The following is a 23310-nucleotide window of genomic DNA, read 5'->3' on the forward strand; positions in this document are numbered from 1 at the left end:
AGCCAGGCCCCGCCCCACACCTAGCCGTGATGCGGGGCCGCGCGCGGTGTCTCGCGGAGCTGTCGGAGGCGCGGCTGGCGGTGACGCGCACCCCCTGCCCTGTGGCACCGGAGCCGTCGGCCAAGAGGGCATCGCGTCTCACAGTGACGTCTACGGCTGCCCGCCACGTGTAGCCGCGTCCACCTCGGCCTAGGTGGGGGGGGGATTGTGTCGGTGTCTATTGTGAGACTCGGTATAGTACGACACCACTTGTAAAATGACAAAAAAATTGGGTTTTTTTTAGATACCAGCACACATTTCATTTTAGTGGACAAAAAATATATAAAAAATAAAAAATACCAGCTAAGGCCCATTGAGCTTCACAGCTCTTTTTCAGAAGCGACCTGGCCACAAATGATAGCTCAACGAAGTGGCTTATCACGTGGAAATTTACAGCAGCCAAATACTCTAAACACGTGACGTTGATTCTAAATGCGAAGGGAAAACCGGAGGACCCGGAGAAAATTCGCGCGGCCACGGGGAGGGAGACACGCAAACTTCAAATACACAGCAGGCATCAGGGTAGGGATCGAACCCACGACCTCCTGCACCCTGGCGCCCAATGTTAAACAAGTGACCAAGGTTTTAAAACATGCTTTGTTATATGTTTAAGAATGAACGGGTCCAGGACAGTCGCTGGAAAGGCGGATGCCCTGGGGGCGAGAGTAGCGATGGTGTGGTCACCAATGGGCAGGGACGTTCGCAGTGGAGATGGAGCGACGGAATCGACTCGTGTGCCGATCGTTGCATCGCAAGTTCCGAATAGCCAACAAATATCTGTTCCACCTTTAGCATACAGGAATAATATAACTAAAATTAGTCTACAGACATGTATACTGCAAAGTATTGTGCATATGCTATGTGTAATGAAATGCACTGTGTCAGATAAAGTTCATTGTATATGAACATTACTGAAGAATACTTTCATATACGCAGTAGTGTATATGAAAATACACTATCATATACACTACTATTCATATACCACGGTGCCTGGTGATATGGAATACTGTCATACGTGACCATTTCCACCGCTGCATATCGATATACAAAGACAAAGATCCCCGGTATAGCCTTAACAAGGTGTTGGGCCAAGTGCTGTTAGCGAGCACCTATGCAGGCTGGCACGGCACACGAGGGGGTGGGTAGTCAGGACTACGCCCGGCCGCCTTTGTCTTCCCAGTGGCAATATTTTAAACACCACACCAGGTGCTCATTTAAGGCTGAGTCGCCCAAGGGGATGCCCAGGACCGGTTCCAACAATTGGCAGTTGGTGTTGGTCGTGAGTGGGAATCGAACCTGGGTAACTGGGTCCGTAGCGGAGTGTGTTAACCACTGCGCCACCGCTCCGCACTCTACATATACATATATACACATGCAAAAGTGGGACATCCAATGTTTTGAGATGCAATGCATTTAGACGCTACAAGCGTGCGAATCAGAAGTGCAGTGCATCGGTTGAAGCACTGGCACACAAAGGTGTTGTAGGGCAGAGCTGGGCTGCGTTTTTTTTTTACTCTAGGGAGATCTCGCTTGCAGTTGGGGGTACAGCCCGCAAAGAGGGTGCCACGGTGGTGAGATGTTAACTACCTCGCCTGGTATACAGGACGTCGTGGGGTCGATTCCGACCCTGATGCCTGCTGTATATTTAGAGTTTGCATGATCTCTCCCCCCCTGCGTGGATTTTTCTCTGGGTCCTCCAGTTTTCCCCTCTGCATTTAGAATCGGCATGCGTTTAGAGTATTTGGCTGCTGCTCTAGATTCCCATGTGAATGCCCACTTCGTTGAGCTATCATTTGTGGCCAGGTCGCTTCTGAAAGATAGCTAATAGATCAGTGGGCCTTACCTGGTAAAATAAAACGTAATTTAGTTTATTGTTTAGTTTAGTGGCTCAACGGCAGAGCGAGCGGCTCGTAATCAGAGGGTTGTGAGTTCAAATCCTGATGGTGATGGCGGTTTGTTCAGCTCATCATCCCTCCGTTGTCGCTAAATTGAGTACCGCCTTGTGGAGAAATCCTCACAGCGGTTGTCCTATCGAGGTACTCGCCACCACCGTAGGAATGTGACCTGTCCACCACTGCTCCACTCCTCACGTCCGTGAAGAGGAGGTGTGCAACAATGCCTCGGTGCTCATTTGAGCAGAATAAATCAATCAAATTTGTTTGGTGTTGCAAGAGGATGCAGGTTGGGGGTGAGAGGAGGAGGAGGGGGCGAGATCCGGACAAGGGGGGAGGATTGGCGTGGTGGAGGAGTGGGGGGTTATTCCTGTTTACAATCAGCGCGGCCCCAGAGCTCGATAACCACAGAGCGCTGACGGAGGGGGCCTTGCGTGCCCCACGTTGCCCGCAGAGAGAATTCTCGTGTCTAGACTTGAAGTTTATGCTCCGGGAAGTGGCTTTGTGCTCGAGCCTGCTCACCGCAACGCCCAGATAAATGCCCCGATTTTTTTAGCGCGCATTACGGAGACTTTTGTAAAAAGGCGTAATAGCCCAACGTAAACAGCAGTCCGAGCGGACGTTCACCGGCATAGGAATGTGGATTTTTTTTATATATAAAGACAAAAAAAAACCTGCTGATTTTCTGCGTCTGTGGGTGCACCGTGGGCGTGCGCTCGACATTCCACATTCCTATGCCGGGTGAATGGGACCGTCCGACGGATGATCGCTGTTGACGTCCCGCAGAGACGCGCACCTCAATTTGTTGACCCTGGGAGGGATGATTAGCCGAGCAAGCTCCGAGCGGGATATGAACACCGGTGGCTTGACTTGCATCTAGCGCCGTGAAGTCCTGCGACGGGATCCGCGAGGCTGAAGCGCTGGTTTAACTAACGGCCAGGCTGACCTCGATTAAAGCCCTCGCCGGATGCTCGTTGCATTAGTTGATGATGAAACTCACCGCGGTGCTTCACAGCGTGAAGCTTGGCGGTGTCGTGGTGGCGAGATGTTAACTACTTTGCCTAGTGTACAGGAGATCGTGGGTTCGATCCTGACCCTGACGCCTTTATATCTGGAGTTTGCGTGTCTCTCTCCCCGAGGTCGCGTGGATTTTTCTCCGGGTCCTCCGGTTTTTCCCTCCACATTTACAAACATGCGTTTCGAGTATCTGGCTGCTATAAATTTCCACGCGATAAACCACTTTGTTGACCTATCACTTGTGGCCAGGTCGATTCTGAAAAAAAGCTACAGAGCTCAGTGGGCCTCTCCTGGTAAAATAATAAAATCTGCAACCCTGCAATTTCCTGCTCACGCCACTGCTGACACAAGGACTTCCACCTGACGGCCCCTCTAGAGGGAAAAAAATACTCACTAATTCTACGCTGGCCATGTGTCCTGTAAAAGGTGGGAGTACCCACATTTTACCCCACCACGCGCACCCTGCCGATAGACTCACCGTGGTACACGCCACTGATACTGCTGGGTGGAGAGAAGCGAAGGCAGGGAGGGTAATTTAACGAACTTGCACCGTGGCTTCATGGAATGCAGAACCATAATATATTCATTCTGGAGGAATCTGATGAGCTGTAAAGCTCTTTTTCACAGATATCCAATGGAAAGCGGCGACCTCTGATGTGGCAGCAATCCCTCCCAGCGCCCTGCTCCGTGTTGAACGCATTTTTTTTTTAGCGATTCTTGCAATCGGGCAGCAATACCAAGAAGGGGCTGCGAGTAACGCAGCGCTCGCGCCTGGACGATCTCGAGCTGCGAGCGAGGTGGCATTTTATACTGCCGGTGGTAAGCCTGGTGGTGACGGATCGATCGCATGCACGCCTGGCGTGTACGCCTGCATGGGACGGATCGGTCGCGTGTTGTTTCAGATAGGACTGGCAGCGCCACAAACGGTGAGATTTCTGCGAAATCCAACGCTTGGTGGAAAATTATGGGGAATATATATTTTTTTAAGTACATAGAATTTGACTCGACAAATTTATTTTTAACACGATTGCAGATTAACTTACAAATTTGATCTTTCAAAGGTTTATTTTTTTTATTGTATGTTATGCAAAATATATGCAACAGTATAAAATGGTAATTTCGCTAAATTGTTACGTGTACAGCCCGATTGTCAATATCTACTGCTGGATGAGGGCCTTCCCACGCCGAGCAGGCAATGGGAGACTAATCTGACCATGGTTACCCATCCTGGCCACACGCAACACTTGCTTGGTACGCGTGTGGACGAGTGTAGCAGCGAGCGTCAGTTACAATGGGCACTTCTCAGTCAATCAAAGCACAATCAGTCGCCGTTTAAGCGGCCCTTGTAAAATAAAATAATGGCATTTTAAAACGTAATCGATAGCATGTTAAGTTAAAGGACTCATAAAGGCAACATGGTCAGCTTTGTTGGGGGGCATTACTGCCCTTCGTGTGTGGACACGCTTGCATGATGTACGAGTCCACTGATTGAGATGACACTTGAGGCTTATTGAGACGCCAGGGATGTGAGCGTCGAGTTCATGATCCGGGAGAGTCCATTCCATTGAGAGGCATCATTTTAACAGAGCTGCAAGCCTGGGGATGGTGATTATGTGTCGGTCACACACAGACTAGACAGCTTAGTCATGGGGTTGATGAAATTCAGACGTGCGTGTGTGTGCGTGTGTGCGCGTGCGCGCGTGTGAGGAGTGGGCGATGCAGTTCCCCTAATATCGTGGTCTGGGTCTCCCTTGGGTTGACTCAGCATAAACTAAAACAATTATATTGTGGGTCTGTCCCATAACCTCCTGCCAGCGTGCCTTTTACACCTCACGTGGCCTCAAAGTGCACCTAGTCTGGTACAAGCGCCGTGGTGGTGTTACCGTCACTTATTGCCGAATTGCAGCGATTATTGTTGTATACAGTATGTGCATAAATGCACTTATGCGCACCGAACCTGGCACGAACGCTGTGGTGAAGTTACCGTCACTTAGTGGCGAATGCGGCTGCCATAACTCTCTCTCTCGAGTGTGTGTGTCGTCACCGGAGTGACACGTGGGCGCTGATGTGATATGAGCGGTGGCGCAGTGGTTAGCGCTACGCTGCGCTGTGAAACCCGGCAACCCCAGTTCAATTCCCGCTCACGGCCCACACCAGTGACAACTATCTGAACTGTCCTGGGCCTCCCCTATGTCGACTCAGCCTCAAACGAGTACCTGGTGTGTTGTGTAAACATCGTCACTGGGGAGACAAAGGCGGCCGGGCGTGTTGCTGGCCACCGGACCCCCCTCATGTGCCATAACGGATGTAATAGGTGCTCGCCAACAGCCTGACAAGGCAGTTGTTAGCCCCAAAAGTGTTTATAATGGGACCTTTGTGTGTGTAATCATGCGTGCCTATCCTTGTGTAGCGAGTGTGTGCGCGCGTATGTGACCGAGAGGATTGGGCAATTAGTATTGACCCGGTTAGACGACTTAAGATGTCCCACTTAGGAAACTCATTATCAATTAGCGTGCATGTAAAGGCAGCTTTATAGGGATTAACAGCAGCCGTACATCAATCCCCGCATTGTTACATTATCGATCCTGCCCCGGAGCACTATTGAACGCGGCATCGAATGCTTATATCTTAATAAGTGGAGTGCCGTTTACACAGGTGTGCGTAAGCATGCATTAATCATCCGCCCTTCTGTCGAGCGAATTTATTTGCTGCTGCTGCTGCTTTAACAGTGTTGCACAAGCACAAACAACAACAATAACAACAACACATTTGTCAATACTACCACTGTGCGTGTGTGGCCTTAAAAGGAGAAATAAATATAACAGGCAACGTTTTTGTCAAAAAGCCCCTTTCTTAAGAGTGCACGAATACTCTCTGGTTCTTTCGGTAAAGTCACGTAGATAGAAAAATGAATAAAAGAACACGACGTTTCGGTCGCAACACAAGCGGCCGTCATCAGGTGAGAAATAACGATCTGCTGTTGTGGCTTTATATAGGCACGGGGCGGGGTGGGGGGCGAATTTAGAGGCCAGAGCGATCGAGTGGATAATAGGAATTAAAGACTTCACTTTATATCGTCATGGGTCCCGATGAGTGCCATTGGTTAAGATTATTTTTTCCGATTTATGCTTATCTTCTGTTAAGCACGTAGGAGACGAATATTATCCATAATACAGGTTTCTTTTTGGCTTTAGATCGCGTAAAATAGAAATACCTTTAAACCCGCCACCACCTGACACGGCCAATTAGCGAGGTTTGTCACGTAAACAAAACGTGCCAATTCGTCACTAGTACAGGTACAATCCGAGCACGACGTTTCGCAAGTAATTACAACTAGCATCATCGGACGGAGAGCCAGATGTGTTTAGAGATCCTCCTGTTTCCGTCTGAGTTTCTGTTCGGCAGATTTGCGGAGCGCTGTTCACTCCTCGCGCATTCTCAGGGGCAGAACTGGTTCACTCTTCTCGTCACTAGGAGAGCTACAGTCAGGAATTGAACTCAGGTGACCGCCAGAACTGTGCTAGTTCTATAAATACGCATTTATAATGATGTGGAGTCTATAGTGTAGACTTGACACTTGCAGCATCAGACGATCCTCATCGTTACCACTGTTGTGACCACTCCTGCTCCTCAGCGTGTGTGGGGAGGTGGCGTTCACCTGGCGGAGGGCTTCACTGCCGTCATTGTTGCGGGATTGCTGGGTTTATTTACGTACATTTTTGTTATATTTTGTTACGTATTATATTTTTAAGTATATATATTTTTTTTCGGTAAAGTCACGTAGGTAGAAAAATAACATAAAACTAAAAATAATATATCACGACATTTCGATCGCAACACAAGCGGTCGCCCTCAGGCGGAAAACAATAATCCAGCAGTTCCTCTGCTGAACCAGCGAGATCGCTGTATCGCTGGTTCAGCAGTTCCTCTGCTGGATATTTTTTTCCGATCGAAACGTCGTGATGTATTATTTTTTGTTTTATGTTATTTTTCTACCTTCGTGACTTTACCGAAAGAACCAAAGAGTATGGATTCCTGCATTCACGAAAGCTTCAAATCAAGATTATACATTTTCTATATTTAAAGATGATCCCGGTACAGAGCAACAAAGCGCGATGCACAGGATGGGGCACAGCAACTCGGCGGACCGCGTGCCCAAACAGTGTCCTCATCACCGTCATCACGATCCGTGGGCAGATCGCCCCTAGGAGGTGTCCACTGGACATGTCGTCATTTGTTTTCACGTTCCGCTGTCTTCTGGTTGCCAGTAGTGGCCACATCTCTCATGGCACCAATCTCTGATGGTGTCGTCGTGAAGACATTCTCTGTGAGCTCTTCCTCTCTTTCCGGTTCCTTACATTTCTACCCACAACTACAACAACAACAACTACAACAACAACTACAACAACAACGACGACGACAACACGTTTAACGTCCCTGTTGTCCATCCTACACGAGTGTCCACATCGTGTCTACCTGGGTTTAAAGAAGGGGAGGGAAGGGGCAGTGGGCTCGCTGCTGCCCGGCCGAGTGTGGACCCCGAGCGGGCTGTGTGTGGGGGGGGGGGGGTAAATACAAATCTCGCACAGTTGAGGGAGCAGGGGCAAGTGGCGGCGTGGGGTTTGTGGCTTCTAAAGCCACCTCCAGACTGACGACAGTCGCCTGCTTCCACGCTGTGAGGCTGCGCGGGCAGCAGCAGCAGCAGCTACCGCCGCTGTGGTCTGTCGGCCGAGCCACTTGACTAGCAGAGGAATTCAAATCGACCGTAGCTTGATCATGGTCAATTATAGATGGTCAATTATAGATGGTCAATTATAGATGGTCAATTATAGACGGTCAATTATAGACGGTCAATTATAGACGGTCAATTATAGACGGTCAATTATAGACGGTCAATTATAGATGGTCAATTATAGATGGTCAATTATAGGTGGTCAATTATAGATGGTCAATTATAGATGGTCAATTATAGATGGTCAATTATAGATGGTCAATTATAGATGGTCAATTATAGATGGTCAATTATAGATAGTCAATTATAGGTGGTCAATTATAGACGGTCAATTATAGACGGTCAATTATAGACGGTCAATTATAGATGGTCAATTATAGATGGTCAATTATAGATAATCAATTATAGATGGTCAATTATAGATGGTCAATTATAGATAATCAATTATAGATGGTCAATTATAGATGGTCAATTATAGACGGTCAATTATAGACGGTCAATTATAGACGGTCAATTATAGACGGTCAATTATAGATGGGCAATTATAGATGGTCAATTATAGATGGTCAATTATAGATGGTCAATTATAGATAATAATAGATAATCAATGATAGATGGTCAATTATAGCTGGTCAATTATAGATGGTCAATTATAGTCAATTATAGACAATGATAGATAATCAATTGTAGATAGTTAATTATAGACAATCAATTATAGATAATCAATTATAGATAGTCAATTATAGACAATTATAGATAATCAATTGCAGATAGGCAATTATAGACAATCAATTATAGATAATCAATTATAGATGGTCAATTATAGGTAATCAATTATAGATGGTCAATTATAGATAATCAATTATAGATGGTTAATTATAGACAATCAATTATAGACAATCAATTATAGATAATTATAGACAATTATAGATGGTTAATTACGTGAATGAAGGGATGATGGGGGGGGGGAGGCCGTTGGTGCGCAAGGAAACATCAGGCCAGGAAGGGAACGCGCCCGTGAGGACGCCGCTGACGAGACGGAGCGATGGAATCAGCCGGCGTCCGGGCTGCCGGGCACATCGTTAGGTCGCGAGAACGTGGTGATAGCGGCAGCTTGCGGAGGCCTTCATCCAGCAGTGGAATGACAATGGCTGCTGATGATTGACGACGATGAATTCAGTCTTCGGCCAAAATCAACGTTTCAAAACATGTTACGTGATGCATGTATTGTTTATCATAATAATAAACTAATCACTTTGTGCTGTTATATATGTATTATTATGCTGAGCAATGTATTTGTGTTATCTACAATGATCAGGTTGATCGAAGAGTTAATCAAACTCCGAAAAACACAGCGCGGTTAACACCCTGTGGCTAACGACGACCCCCACCCCCACCGAGTTCTCACCCCAGCCACGGCTAACGTCAGTGGCGAGGGGTATCTCACCCCCTCCTCTTCCCCAAAGACAAAGCTCCCCCGTATAGTCTCAACAGACTGTTGGGGCAAGTGCTGTTAGCGAGCACCTATGAAGGCCGGTAACGGCAAACGAGGGGTGGGTGGCCAGCACCACGCCCAGCCGCCTTTGTCTCCCTAGCGGCAATGTTTACACACCGCAGCAGGTACTCATTTGAGGCTGAATCGACCTAGGGGAGGCCCAGGACCGGTTCAGATAATCGTCACTGGTCTTGGGCGTGAGCGGGAATCGAACTCGGGCCGTCGGGTCCGCAGCACAACGTAGCGCTAACCGCTGCGCCACCGCTCCCCCCGTCCCTCCGACCCCATCCACCCTTCACCAACCCGCACTGACCAGCGTGGTGAAGTATGGCCAAAGAAGCCCCCTTCCCCACAACCAACACAGCATGGAGAGCCCTGTAGCTTTTTATTTTATATACTGTATTTCATTACTGGACATGTATAGGCAAAGATCCTCAATACTGTGACATCTTAACAAGACTGTAGGGGCAAGCGCTGTTAGCGAGCACCTACGAAGGCCGCCACATGAAGGAAGGTGCGACCTTTAGACATGTGGCTCATTTGAGGCCGAGTCTACCTAGGTGAGGCCCAGTACCGATGGGTATCTAACTCTGGTCGTGGGGGCTTGCATCGTGCTAACCACCGCGCCACCGTAATGTAAAGACAAAGATCCCCCGTATAGCGTTAACATATTTGGGGGGCAAGTGCTGTTTGCGAGCACCTACCCGTAATGTAATTACTCAGATTGTAAATGTTGTGGATTTACTCTCCAACACCCCGGTGGGCTGAAGTAGTAACTAGTAGGCGCTTTGTTTAGATGACAATTCCCTTACTAATTGGCTGTGTCGGGTGGTGGAGGGTTTTGTCGCATTTATACTTACGCGATCTAACCCAAGCACCCTTATTATGACTAATATTGGTCGCGAAAGCCTGCGTGTTAAACTAATTACACACGCGCACACATCAACGCACAATCTGTCTGGCGAAGTGACGGGGAGGTCGGCGAGGTGCAGCTGCTGCGTCCCTGACGCTCGTGTCTGGCCGCGCTGCTGTGGCTCCGAGTCGCGTCCCAGGCAGCCTTGGACGTGAGCCCCTCCCCCCTCCTGCCCGAGCCATCTCGCTTGTGGCACGGGGGGAGTGGCGTGGGGTGGGGAGGTCGAGGGGAGTGCCTGGGACTTAGGGCCAGGTCGGAGGTTTTCAAATACCTCCGGTGGGATTCACACGGCATGCTGTGTGAATCCCACACGGGTTCTACCCCGTAGTCTTGTACGGGGTAGAACCCGTGTGAATCCCGCACGGGTTCTACCCCGTAGTCTTGTACAGGGTAGAACCCGTGTGAATCCCGCACGGGTTCTAGCCCGTAGTCTCGTACGGGGTAGAACCCGTGTGAATCCCACACGGGTTCTACCCCGTAGTCTCGTACAGGGTAGAACCCGTGTGAATCCCACACACGGGTTCTACCCCGTAGTCTTGTACGGGGTAGAACCCGTGTGAATCCCACACACGGGTTCTACCCCGTAGTCTTGTACGGGGTAGAACCCGTGGGAATCCCACACGGGTTCTACCCCGTAGTCTTGTACAGGGTAGAACCCGTGTGAATCCCACACGGGTTCTACCCCGTAGTCTCGTACAGGGTAGAACCCGTGTGAATCCCACACACGGGTTCTACCCCGTAGTCTTGTACGGGGTAGAACCCGTGTGAATCCCACACACGGGTTCTACCCCGTAGTCTTGTACGGGGTAGAACCCGTGGGAATCCCACACGGGTTCTACCCCGTAGTCTTGTACAGGGTAGAACCCGTGTGAATCCCACACGGGTTCTACCCCGTAGTCTCGTACAGGGTAGAACCCGTGTGAATCCCACACACGGGTTCTACCCCGTAGTCTTGTACGGGGTAGAACCCGTGGGAATCCCACACACGGGTTCTACCCCGTAGTCTTGTACAGGGTAGAACCCGTGGGAATCCCACACGGGTTCTACCCCGTAGTCTTGTACAGGGTAGAACCCGTGTGAATCCCACACGGGTTCTACCCCGTAGTCTCGTACGGGGTAGAACCCGTGTGAATCCCACACACGGGTTCTACCCCGTAGTCTCGTACAGGGTAGAACCCGTGTGAATCCCACACGGGTTCTACCCCGTAGTCTCGTACGGGGTAGAACCCGTGTGAATCCCACACGGGTTCTACCCCGTAGTCTTGTACAGGGAAAGTGAGTTTGCAGGTCCATGTGGCGCACGGTCGTCTCAATAGGGGCACAAGACATGTGTTTAGTCTGTGTGTGTTTCTGCCTTGTGATGGGACTTTGTAGGATGGACGTTGAGATTTATAAGAGGCACGGGGTGATCAATAAGGTTCTGAGTCGGTCTGTAATCGGTTAGGGCACTGATACGGGGTCAAGCACCTCCTGGAGGCACTGGTGGTCACCCTTGGCCGTGACAGCGAGTCCCGGGCTCATCCTCCTCGTCCCCACTTGGCAGCCAGGGCCACAAGTCGATGTCGTCTTCGCGCCGCTTGGCCATCGTCGTTTACTCAAAAGTGAATCTGTGGATTGCTAGGAAACTAAATAAATACACGCTACATATCTTTTTTATTTAAAGTCACGTAGAAGGGAAACAATAAAATAATAAATAAAATATATATTTTATTGTTTCCCTTCTACGTGACTTTACCGAAAGAACCAAGAATATGAATCCCTGCAGTCACGAAAGCTTTAAATCAAAAATACACACGACGTTGACGAATATTTTCAGGCAGAGGGGGGTCGGGGGGATCTCGCCCTACAAGGTCAGTGAACGCGGCTTCACGTTCAGCAGTCGCACGCGGCATGAACGTGGAGATGGTGACGATCGATAGGAGTCACTCCAGAGATCCTACACACACACGAGTCTCAACGTCTCACACACACGAGCCGCCACGTCACACACACACACACACGAGTCTTACGTCACACACACACGAGCCTCCACGTCACACACACACGAGTCTTACGTCACGTCGTGAAGGTCGCCGCTCCTCCACGTGACGTCGTCGCCACTAAATCAAATTCTGGGCGCTGCTCAAATTCGCTCGCAGCCTCAAGCCAGTAGTGGACATTCCACATTCCTATGACAGGAGCATGTTTATGTAAACAACAACCACTGCTGACTTTCCACACCCAGCCAGCTAATTGTATCGGGCAGATGAACATGTCCTCCAAATATCCATTTGAAATCGCAGCCAAGATCCTCGTGGATTTCTGAAGGATTTCGGTGAACTCCCATACGTAGAGAAAATACGAGACAGACGAAGATTTAATGGAAACTTCCAGGCAAGATCCAGGATAACGGAGTGCTTGATCGCGAGGGTAAATTGTGGGCCGAATGTAAATACAAATTGAAAATAGCGGTTTATTTTCAGACGCTGTTAATGACTCTGCATTGTTAGTAATTTCCCTGGAATGCACTGCGGAGGCATTGCACACCGCTGTCGTCTGTTAGACACACGTGTCCCAACCCCGAATTATGAGACGACACGAAGAGGTCTGTGTTATAATCCCGTTGGTGTGCCCATCTCATCAGATTAATGTTACAAAATGTGACGTTCCGGATCAAACCTCGTTACCTTTTGAAGTTGCACGGTTTTAAGGTTTGAATGGAAGGATAACCGGTTATGTACAGCGGCTTTGGTTTTCAGAAAGGTGCCTTTAATTCGTTTTTAGTTTCATTGATTGACTGATTTGAAATGTATCTGTTTAATTTTTTTAAATGTTATGTTTCAAATATTAGGGGGGGGTTTATTTAGAACTTAAAATAGACGTTTATAAAATCATGACTGTAGCTCGTAATCTGTGACATTCCACATATGCGTCATTGAAATTGTTTTAACAGATTTACAAGTTGGAATAACATTGTGAAATCAATTCCAATGCATTTTTTTTTAGATACGTGAAGTTTGCAAATTTAAAATAAAAGAAACAAACACTTTTTAAAAAGTATGAAATTAAAACTTTAAAGAAGCTTACAGACCTATCGCCAAAATAATTTAAAAAAGTCTAGCCACCAATCCTGGATCCACTACTCAGCGCTTAATATTCATAACTGATTTATTGGGTCAGATCGCGTATAATTTGTGTCGTTACACCCTTATCCACCCGACAGCCAATATATAACCGCCAATTAATGTCTAGAGGTTACAAAACGTTCCAATGTGTTACTGCTTGAGAGTGATCAACACGCAATGTATTTCACGTATATATTTTTTTTATTTTACCAGGTAAGGCCGGCCCACTGAGCTATGAAACTCTTTTTTCAAAAGCGACCAGGCCATCACAAATAATAGCTAAATGAAGTGGCTTATTATGTGGACATTTTAGTGGCGAGTTACTCTAAACGCATGTTTCTAAACTTATAGGGAAAAACTGGAGGACCTGGAGAAAAATCCACGCGACCACGGGGAGAACACGCAAACTCCAAATATACAGCAGCAGGCGTCAGGGTCGGGATCGAACCCACGACCTCCTGGAGACCAGGCGAGATAGTTAACATCTCGTCACCGTAGCACCCTACATTTAACAATTGAGCAAGGATGTTTAACTGGTGGTTACCACCAGCATCATCAGGCAGTTTCAATAATTGTAAAAATGTCCTCAAATCTCATTAATAGCATGCATTCATCATGTTTATATTTGTACAGCGTGTTCATTTGATGTTTGGAGGTTACATTCAGGCTTGGGTTGTGATTTGCACTTTTACGATGTTGGTGGTGATGGCAGTGGCGATGATGATGTAAATAATAATGATGATGATAGCGGATGGCGATGGTGCATGATGATGATCATAACAATCATGAAAGGATCATTGCACGAGTCATTACCTATGTTATGTTTTCTATTCAGGCCACACAAATGTGCTGAGTGTTTGTGTTCATTGTTTCTTTCAACCACTGCCATCGCAGCAGCAGCATCACCAAATAATTGTACTTCCTTCACAAGCACCCAGCGTCAACTCAACCAACCATCCCACACCTGGGTCAGTAAAAGAGGTAACCACCCTGTGACTCAACCCTGAACCCACACCTACGTACGGAGAGACTGACCCCGGGCCATAGAACTATGACTCGGGAGCACCCTGATGCTGCCGTGCACACAGAAGCAGCCACCGCGCGCGATCACTCATCACACTTCAGTCGGAAGTTGTATCTTCACGGACGTGATCCGTGAAGATACAACAATTGTCAATAACGATTTGTACGTTAGCTGCGGAGACGGAGCGATGAGATCGGCTCATGTGCGCTTGCTGGGTGGATTTTTTACCTCGCTGGGTGGATCATTAACCCATGTGGTAGTGGCAGCTTGAGGAGGCCTTCATTCAGCAGTGGATACATTATGGTTGATGTGTTTCTTTTAAGGTGAAAGTGCAGCCCTGAAATTTCTCGCTCATGCCACTGCTGGCAGAAGGGCCCCCACTATTGGGAGCTCTATAGAGCACCTTCACACGGGTACTTGGCCTACTCTTCCACGCTGGCCACACGTCTTACCAAGAGGTGGGAGCGCACCCCACTTTAACACACCACACACGCCCCGCCGAATTACAAACCGATAGTGACGATGATTTATTATCATTGCAGGGCCTGTTCAATGCATCCGGTATATACGGGGGGCGGCCTGGGAGGGACGCTCTGTGAGCCATTGGGGCTCCTGCGCTGAGATAATGGCTGGCCCGGGGAAGGCGGGGTCTGTGGAGGAGACAGCTCACACAGCTGGGCTCTCTGGGTCTGTGGGGACCCCCCCCCCGCACCCCCGAGTGTGGGGGGGGGCAGGGGAGGAGAGAGAGCGCTTAACCTTGAACCGTAGCCGGGAAACATCATAAAGTCCCGCCGACTTGCGGGAAGATTGTGGACGCTGACACTTAAGTGATTTTCGAAGTCGTTTTCAAGTCAAAGCGTCTCCCGGTTCCGGAGAGCGTGGGGCTGCGGCACTCAGCTCTCGGTGGTGGTGGTTGTTCTCAGCCGAACGTCTGCCGTGGTGCGGCGAGGCTGATGTACCGGCCAATTCGCACGGTCCGCGACTGCGGTGGATGTTAAAGACGCTGGACTTGCAACCCAGAGGTCGCCATTCATCGTGGGGCGGCGTCCCACGCAGTTCGTCGATTGACAGGACGCGTGTCGTGGCCTGAAGCGCGGGCGCTGCCGCCTCTTCTTCCGAGGTGTTCTGCTTGAGCGTGGAAGGAGTCGGCCAAACACACCCCACGGGAACGGCCCTCGGGCCAATGCCTCCGGTACGCCGGCGGTGTCACCGAGCAGGGCGATGTCCGGGCTGCCCCCTTTTAACCTTCGACGTCAGTCTGGACACCGCAACCTGAAGCCAACGAGCGCGGTTAGCACGAACAGCTGACACAGCAGACACGGCTGGCACAGTTGACAACTGGCACAGCTGACACAGCAGACATGGCTGGCACAGCTGGCACAGCAAACAGAGCTGGCACAGCAGACAGCTGGTACAGCTGGCACAGGAGACACAGCTGGCACAGGAGACACAGCAGTCACAGCTGGCACAGCAGTCACAGCTGGAACAGCAGTCACAGCTGGCACAGCAGACACAGCAGACACAGCTGGAACAGCTGGTACAGCTGACACAGCTGGTACAGCTGACACAGCTGGCACAGCAGTCACAGCTGGAACAGCAGTCACAGCTGGCACAGCAGTCACAGCTGGTGCAGCTGACACAGCTGGTACAGCAGACACAGCTGGTACAGCAGTCACAGCTGGCACAGCAGTCACAGCTGGAACAGCAGTCACAGCTGGCACAGCAGTCACAGCTGGAACAGCAGACACAGCTGGTACAGCAGTCACAGCTGGCACAACAGTCACAGCTGGAACAGCTGACACAGCTGGTACAGCAGTCACAGCTGGCACAGCTGGAACAGCAGTCACAGCTGGTGCAGCTGACACAGCTGGCACAGCAGTCACAGCTGGCACAGCAGTCACAGCTGGTACAGCTGACACAGCTGGCACAGCAGTCACAGCTGGAACAGCTGACACAGCTGGTACAGCAGACACAGCTGGCACAGCAGACACAGCTGGAACAGCAGTCACAGCTGGTACAGCTGACCGCAGACACAGCTGGCACAGCAGACACAGCTGGAACAGCAGTCACAGCTGGTACAGCTGACCGCAGACACAGCTGGCACAGCTGAAACAGCAGTCGCAGCTGGTACAGCTGGCACAGCTGGCACAACTGGAACAGCAGTCACAGCTGACACAGCTGGTACAGCTGGCACAGCTGGAACAGCAGTCACAGCTGGTACAGCAGACACAGCTGGCACAGCTGGAACAGCAGTCACAGCTGACACAGCTGGTACAGCTGGCACAGCTGGAACAGCAGTCACAGCTGGTACAGCAGACACAGCTGGCACAGCTGGAACAGCAGTCACAGCTGACACAGCTGGTACAGCTGGCACAGCTGGCACAGCTGGAACAGCAGTCACAGCTGACACAGCTGGTACAGCTGGCACAGCTGGAACAGCAGTCACAGCTGGTACAGCAGACACAGCTGGCACAGCTGGAACAGCAGTCACAGCTGGCACAGCTGGCAACGGGAGCCTAAGCACAGCGATTGCTCCGAGGTAAAGAACGAGCAACTCTCCATCTCCTTTGCGCCGAACGCAGCGAGTGGAGACGGCACGGCGTGAAGAGTCCTCGTTGCGGGCGTGCTCGTGCGCGTCCATGGCTTCTCAAGCGTCGTAAATCTGCGCTGCTTGAGGAGCAGCGATCGGCTATTGACAAGCGGCAGAGAGCTTAGAGTGCTCAGGATGGGAACTGAATTTTTAAAGATACACGTTTGCAGACATGCATAATTTAAAAATTAATAAATAAGCCACGAAGACCGGTCAAACTCCTTCTCTATCGGTTTACGATCGTTAGACCCCCCACCCCTCTCCCACGCTTCCTCTCTCCATCTCCCTCTCTCTCCGTCTCTGTTTCTCTCTCTCGCTCTTCAGGAGATATTTGTTTGAATCTAGATTGATCATAATGTCTTAATAACTTTGTTTTGTGCTTACTTTATTGTCCTTCCTCCGCTCCTCCCCTGAGCACGGCCCGCTACGTACGGTGCGAAACAATCTCAACATTTTCATGCGGAGCTTCTTTCGCACCGTGCGTAGCCAACCGTGCGAATCGGGGGGTGCCTTCCCTTCTACACCGCATGCGTGGACATGGAAACTGGGCGCACGCTGCGCATTCACGGTTTTGTTGTAAGCGCGGCAAGGGCGATCGGGGGAGCGCTTTGAGGCGCTCACTTCCACGTCGTCCAGTTGGCCAATCCCGTCCAGTTGACCAATCCCGTCCAGTTGATCATTCTACTCCAGTTGACCAATCCCGTCCAGTTGATCATTCTACTCCAGTTGACCAATCCCGTCCAGTTGACCATTCCCGTCCATTTGACCAATCCCGTCCAGTTGACCAATCCCCTCCAGTTGACCAATCCCGTCCAGTTGACCATTCCCGTCTAGTTGACCAATCCCGTCCAGTTGACCATTCCCGTCCAGTTGATCATTCCCGTCCACTTGACCATTCTCCCAGCGACGCGATCGATGCCGGAACGTCGGTGGGCATCGGAGGGAGACTGCAAAGTCTGTTCCCTCCTCCTCCTCTTGTTTGTTTCAGTGGGGGGGGGGGGGGGGGGGGGTAAGGATACAAGTAACAAATATGTTTATCTTCTATCTGCCCCATTCTGCTTGGTTCCAATAACAGCATGGCATGTTTCCATATCTGTGCAGAGCATGTGTTCCTACTTAGCGTTTGATGGGTGTTATTGTATACAGTGAGGGAAAAAAGTATTTGATCCCCTGCTGATTTTGTACGTTTGCCCACTGACAAAGAAATGATCAGTCTATAATTTTAATGGTAGGTTTATTTGAACAGTGAGAGACAGAATAACAACAAGAAAATCCAGAAAAACGCATGTCAAAATGCTATAAATTGATCTGCATTTCTATTAGGGAAATAAGTATTTGACCCCCTCTCAATCAGAAATATTTCTGGCTCCCAGGTGTCTTTTATACAGGTAACGAGCTGAGATTAGGAGCACACTCTTAAAGGGAGTGCTCCTAATCTCAGCTTGTTACCTGTATAAAAGACACCTGTCCATGGAAGCAATCAATCAATCAGATTCCAAACTCTCCACCATGGCCAAGACCAAAGAGCTCTCCAAGGATGTCAGGGACAAGATTGTAGACCTACACAAGGCTGGAATGGGCTACAAGACCATTGCCAAGCAGCTTGGTGAGAAGGTGACAACAGTTGGTGCGATTATTCGCAAATGGAAGAAACACAAAATAACTGTCAATCTCCCTCGGCCTGGGGCTCCATGCAAGATCTCACCTCGTGGAGTTGCAATGATCATGAGAATGGTGAGGAATCAGCCCAGAACTACACGGGAAGATCTTGTCAATGATCTCAAGGCAGCTGGGACCATAGTCACCAAGAAAACAATTGGTAACACACTACGCCGTGAAGGACTGAAACCCTGCAGTGCCTGCAAGGTCCCCCTGCTCAAGAAAGCACATATACATGCCCGTCTGAAGTTTGCCAATGAACATCTGAATGATTCAGAGGATAACTGGGTGAAAGTGTTGTGGTCAGATGAGACCAAAATGGAGCTCTTTGGCCACAACTCAACTCGCCGTGTTTGGAGGAGGAGGAATGCTGCCTATGACCCCAAGAACACCATCCCCACCGTCAAACATGGAGGTGGAAACATTATGCTTTGGGGGTGTTTTTCTGCTAAGGGGACAGGACAACTTCACCGCATCAAAGGGACGATGGACGGGGCCATGTCCCGTCAAATCTTGGGTGAGAACCTCCTTCCCTCAGCCAGGGCATTGAAAATGGGTCGTGGATGGGTATTCCAGCATGACAATGACCCAAAACACATGGCCAAGGCAACAAAGGAGTGGCTCAAGAAGAAGCACATTAAGGTCCTGAAGTGGTCTAGCCAGTCTCCAGACCTTAATCCCATAGAAAATCTGTGGAGGGAGCTGAAGGTTCGAGTTGCTAAACGTCAGCCTCGAAACCTTAATGACTTGGAGAAGATCTGCAAAGAAGAGTGGGACAAAATCCCTCCTGAGATGTGTGCAAACCTGGTGGCCAACTACAAGAAACATCTGACCTCTGTGATTGCCAACAAGGGTTTTGCCACCAAGTACTAAGTCATGTTTTGCAGAGGGGTCAAATACTTATTTCCCTCATTAAAATGCAAATCAATTCATAACATTTTTGACATGCGTTTTTCTGGATTTTTATTGTTGTTATTCTCTCTCACTGTTCAAATAAACCTGCCATTAAAATTATAGACTGATCATTTCTTTGTCAGTGGGCAAACGTACAAAATCAGCAGGGGATCAAATACTTATTTCCCTCACTGTATATGTATGTGTATGTATGGAACATTTCGCGTCCGCACAGCAAGGCTTTTTCACAGCTCCGTGATGGCAGCTCCAACTCCCAATTGATTCGCTTCTTGGAAGATTAACTTTTAATCAAACGTGCAATTATTTTTTGTTCCTTATTTGTCATGATAAGTATAGTCAGACGTCGCCTATCCCGACCGTCACATACACGCGCCGTGACCAATGTCACCGCACCACGCGCCAAGGAGTATTTGCGCTGCGTGGTGGGACTGTCGTCTTCTCGAGATGTCCACGTATCAGACCTCCACAACACCGCCTAAACCACAGTCCTCCGAGAGTCGGGTATGCCACGTTGTGTTGTATGGCCCCATCTCTGAGACCCGACGCACACACGTGCCACGGGTATGCCACGTTGTGTTGTATGGCCCCATCTCTGAGACCCGACGCACAAGCGTACCGCTAGAAATGTGACGTGATGTTCACGTAAGTGCTCGGATTGTTCGGCAACATTTTGTTTTAAATTGAGTATTGAGCACATTGCAAGGTGAGGCTGCGGTGGCAGTGGTGTACGAGCAAAAAGAAACATAAAAAGTGAACAACATTTGTCAAGTAAACTTGTAGCCTTGAAAGAAATATAAAATAGGCGACGTTTCGGGCAATGAGACTTCTTCTTAGCGGAGTACTGTCCTCGTAAGGCAGTGTTGTTGATAATCCTGATGAGCTGTTTTAGTTTATTGATCAACAATTGCGTGACGATGCATGGATTCATCGATGAATAGCGATTCCTGAGCTCACGGTGCGCACGTGTCAAGGTCGCATCTGCAAGGATCCGTGTTTTCCCCATCCCTACACGTTGCACCTAACGGGTTCCGACGTCACTCCTGCAGACGATAGCCGCCGCTAACGTTCGTCAAGAGGCATTTTATTTATCTGTTCAACAGGAGCCCAGTACGGAACGCGGATGGCGGAGAGGCGGAGACCAGAGACGTCGCGAGCCACAAAGCCGTGGTCACGTGGCCTCCGGGCAGGCGCCGAGAACGGCGACGATGCTCACGGCACTGCTGATCATCTCGTAAACAACAACAACAAAGAGGGGTTTACACAACAACAACAACAAATAGGGCTTTACACAACAACAAAGAGGGGTTTACACAACAACAAAGAGGGGTTTACACAACAACAACAACAAAGAGGGGTTTACACAACAACAAAGAGGGGTTTACACAACAACAACAACAACAAAGAGGGGTTTACACAACAACAACAACAAAGTGGGGTTTACACAACAACAACAAAGAGGGGTTTACACAACAACAACAACAAATAGGGCTTTACACAACAACAAAGAGGGGTTTACACAACAACAAAGAGGGGTTTACACAACAACAACAACAAAGAGGGGTTTACACAACAACAAAGAGGGGTTTACACAACAACAACAACAAAGAGGGGTTTACACAACAACAACAACAACAAAGAGGGGTTTACACAACAACAACAACAACAAAGAGGGGTTTACACAACAACAACAACAAAGAGGGGTTTACACAACAACAACAACAAAGAGGGGTTTACACAACAACAACAACAAAGAGGGGTTTACACAACAACAACAACAACAAAGAGGGGTTTACACAACAACAACACCCACAAAGAGGGGTTTACACAACAACAACAACAAAGAGGGGTTTACACAACAACAACAACAAAGAGGGGTTTACACAACAACAACAACAAAGAGGGGTTTACACAACAACAACAAAGAGTGGTTTACACAACAACAACAACAAATAGGGGTTTACACAACAACAACAAAGAGGGGTTTAAACAACAACAACAAAGAGGAGTTTACACAACAACAACAAAGAGGGGTTTACACAACAACAACAAAGAGGGGTTTACACAACAACAACAACAAAGAGGGGTTTACACAACAACAACAAAGAGGGGTTTACACAACAACAACAACAAAGAGGGGTTTACACAACAACAACAAAGAGGGGTTTACACAACAACAACAACAAATAGGGCTTTACACAACAACAAAGAGGGGTTTACACAACAACAAAGAGGGGTTTACACAACAACAACAACAAAGAGGGGTTTACACAACAACAAAGAGGGGTTTACACAACAACAACAACAAAGAGGGGTTTACACAACAACAACAACAAAGAGGGGTTTACACAACAACAACAACAACAAAGAGGGGTTTACACAACAACAACAACAAAGAGGGGTTTACACAACAACAACAACAAAGAGGGGTTTACACAACAACAACAACAAAGAGGGGTTTACACAACAACAACAACAACAAAGAGGGGTTTACACAACAACAACACCAACAAAGAGGGGTTTACACAACAACAACAACAACAAAGAGGGGTTTACACAACAACAACAACAACAAAGAGGGGTTTACACAACAACAACAACAAAGAGGGGTTTACACAACAACAACAAAGAGTGGTTTACACAACAACAACAACAAATAGGGGTTTACACAACAACAACAAAGAGGGGTTTAAACAACAACAACAAAGAGGAGTTTACACAACAACAACAAAGAGGGGTTTACACAACAACAACAACAACAAAGAGGGGTTTACACAACAACAACAACAAAGAGGGGTTTACACAACAACAACAAAGAGGGGTTTACACAACAACAACAACAACAAAGAGGGGTTTACACAACAACAACAAAGAGTGGTTTACACAACAACAACAGCAACAAATAGGGGTTTACACAACAACAACAAATTGGGGTTTAAACAACAACAACAACAAAGAGGAGTTTACACAACAACAACAAAGAGGGGTTTACACAACAACAACAACAACAAAGAGGGGTTTACACAACAACAACAACAAAGAGGGGTTTACACAACAACAACAACAACAAAGAGGGGTTTACACAACAACAACAACAAAGAGGGGTTTAAACAACAACAACAAATAGGGGTTTACACAACAACAACAAATAGGGGTTACACAACAACAACAAAGAGGGGTTTACACAACAACAACAACAAAGAGGGGTTTACACAACAACAACAACAACAAAGAGGGCTTTACACAACAACAACAACAAAGAGGGGTTTACACAACAACAACAAAGAGGGGTTTACACAACAACAACAACAAAGAGGGGTTTACACAACAACAAAGAGGGGTTTACACAACAACAACAACAAAGAGGGGTTTACACAACAACAACAACAACAAAGAGGGGTTTACACAACAACAACAAAGAGGGGTTTACACAACAACAACAAAGAGGGGTTTACACAACAACAACAACAACAACAAAGAGGGGTTTACACAACAACAACATCAACAAAGAGGGGTTTACACAACAACAACAACAACAAATTGGGGTTTAAACAACAACAACAAAGAGGGGTTTACACAACAACAACAAAGAGGGGTTTACACAACAACAACAACAGAGGGGTTTACACAACAACAACAACAAAGAGGGGTTTACACAACAACAACAACAACAAAGAGGGGTTTACACAACAACAACAACAACAAAGAGGGGTTTACACAACAACAACAACAAAGAGGGGTTTACACAACAACAACAACAACAAAGAGGGGTTTACACAACAACAACAACAACAAAGAGGGTTTACACAACAACAACAACAACAACAAAGAGGGGTTTACACAACAACAACAAAGAGGGGTTTACACAACAACAACAACAAAGAGGGGTTTACACAACAACAACACCATCAAAGAGGGGTTTACACAACAACA

The 23310-nt window shown here is 48.2% G+C and overlaps 1 long non-coding RNA gene across 5 annotated transcripts in view; it reads left to right on the forward strand.

Moving 5' to 3' along the window:
- The window catches only part of LOC116952998 (uncharacterized), a 93760-nt gene that overhangs the window by 65575 nt on the left and 4875 nt on the right, over nt 1-23310 (forward strand). For 2 of the 5 annotated variants that reach the window (XR_012947151.1, XR_012947148.1), the window contains one exon: nt 3-5777. This is a non-coding gene — a long non-coding RNA (uncharacterized LOC116952998). Of the gene's footprint in view, nt 1-2; nt 5778-13543; nt 13791-20480; nt 20612-23310 lie in introns of those variants that run through there. The other 3 variants (XR_012947150.1, XR_012947153.1, XR_012947149.1) reach the window with 3 other exon arrangements.

The sequence above is a fragment of the Petromyzon marinus genome, chromosome 49, assembly GCF_048934315.1.
Source record: "Petromyzon marinus isolate PM22_M1 ecotype Great Lakes invasive population chromosome 49, UKy_Petmar_22M1.pri1.0, whole genome shotgun sequence".
NCBI classification, from domain to species: Eukaryota; Metazoa; Chordata; class Hyperoartia; order Petromyzontiformes; family Petromyzontidae; genus Petromyzon; species Petromyzon marinus.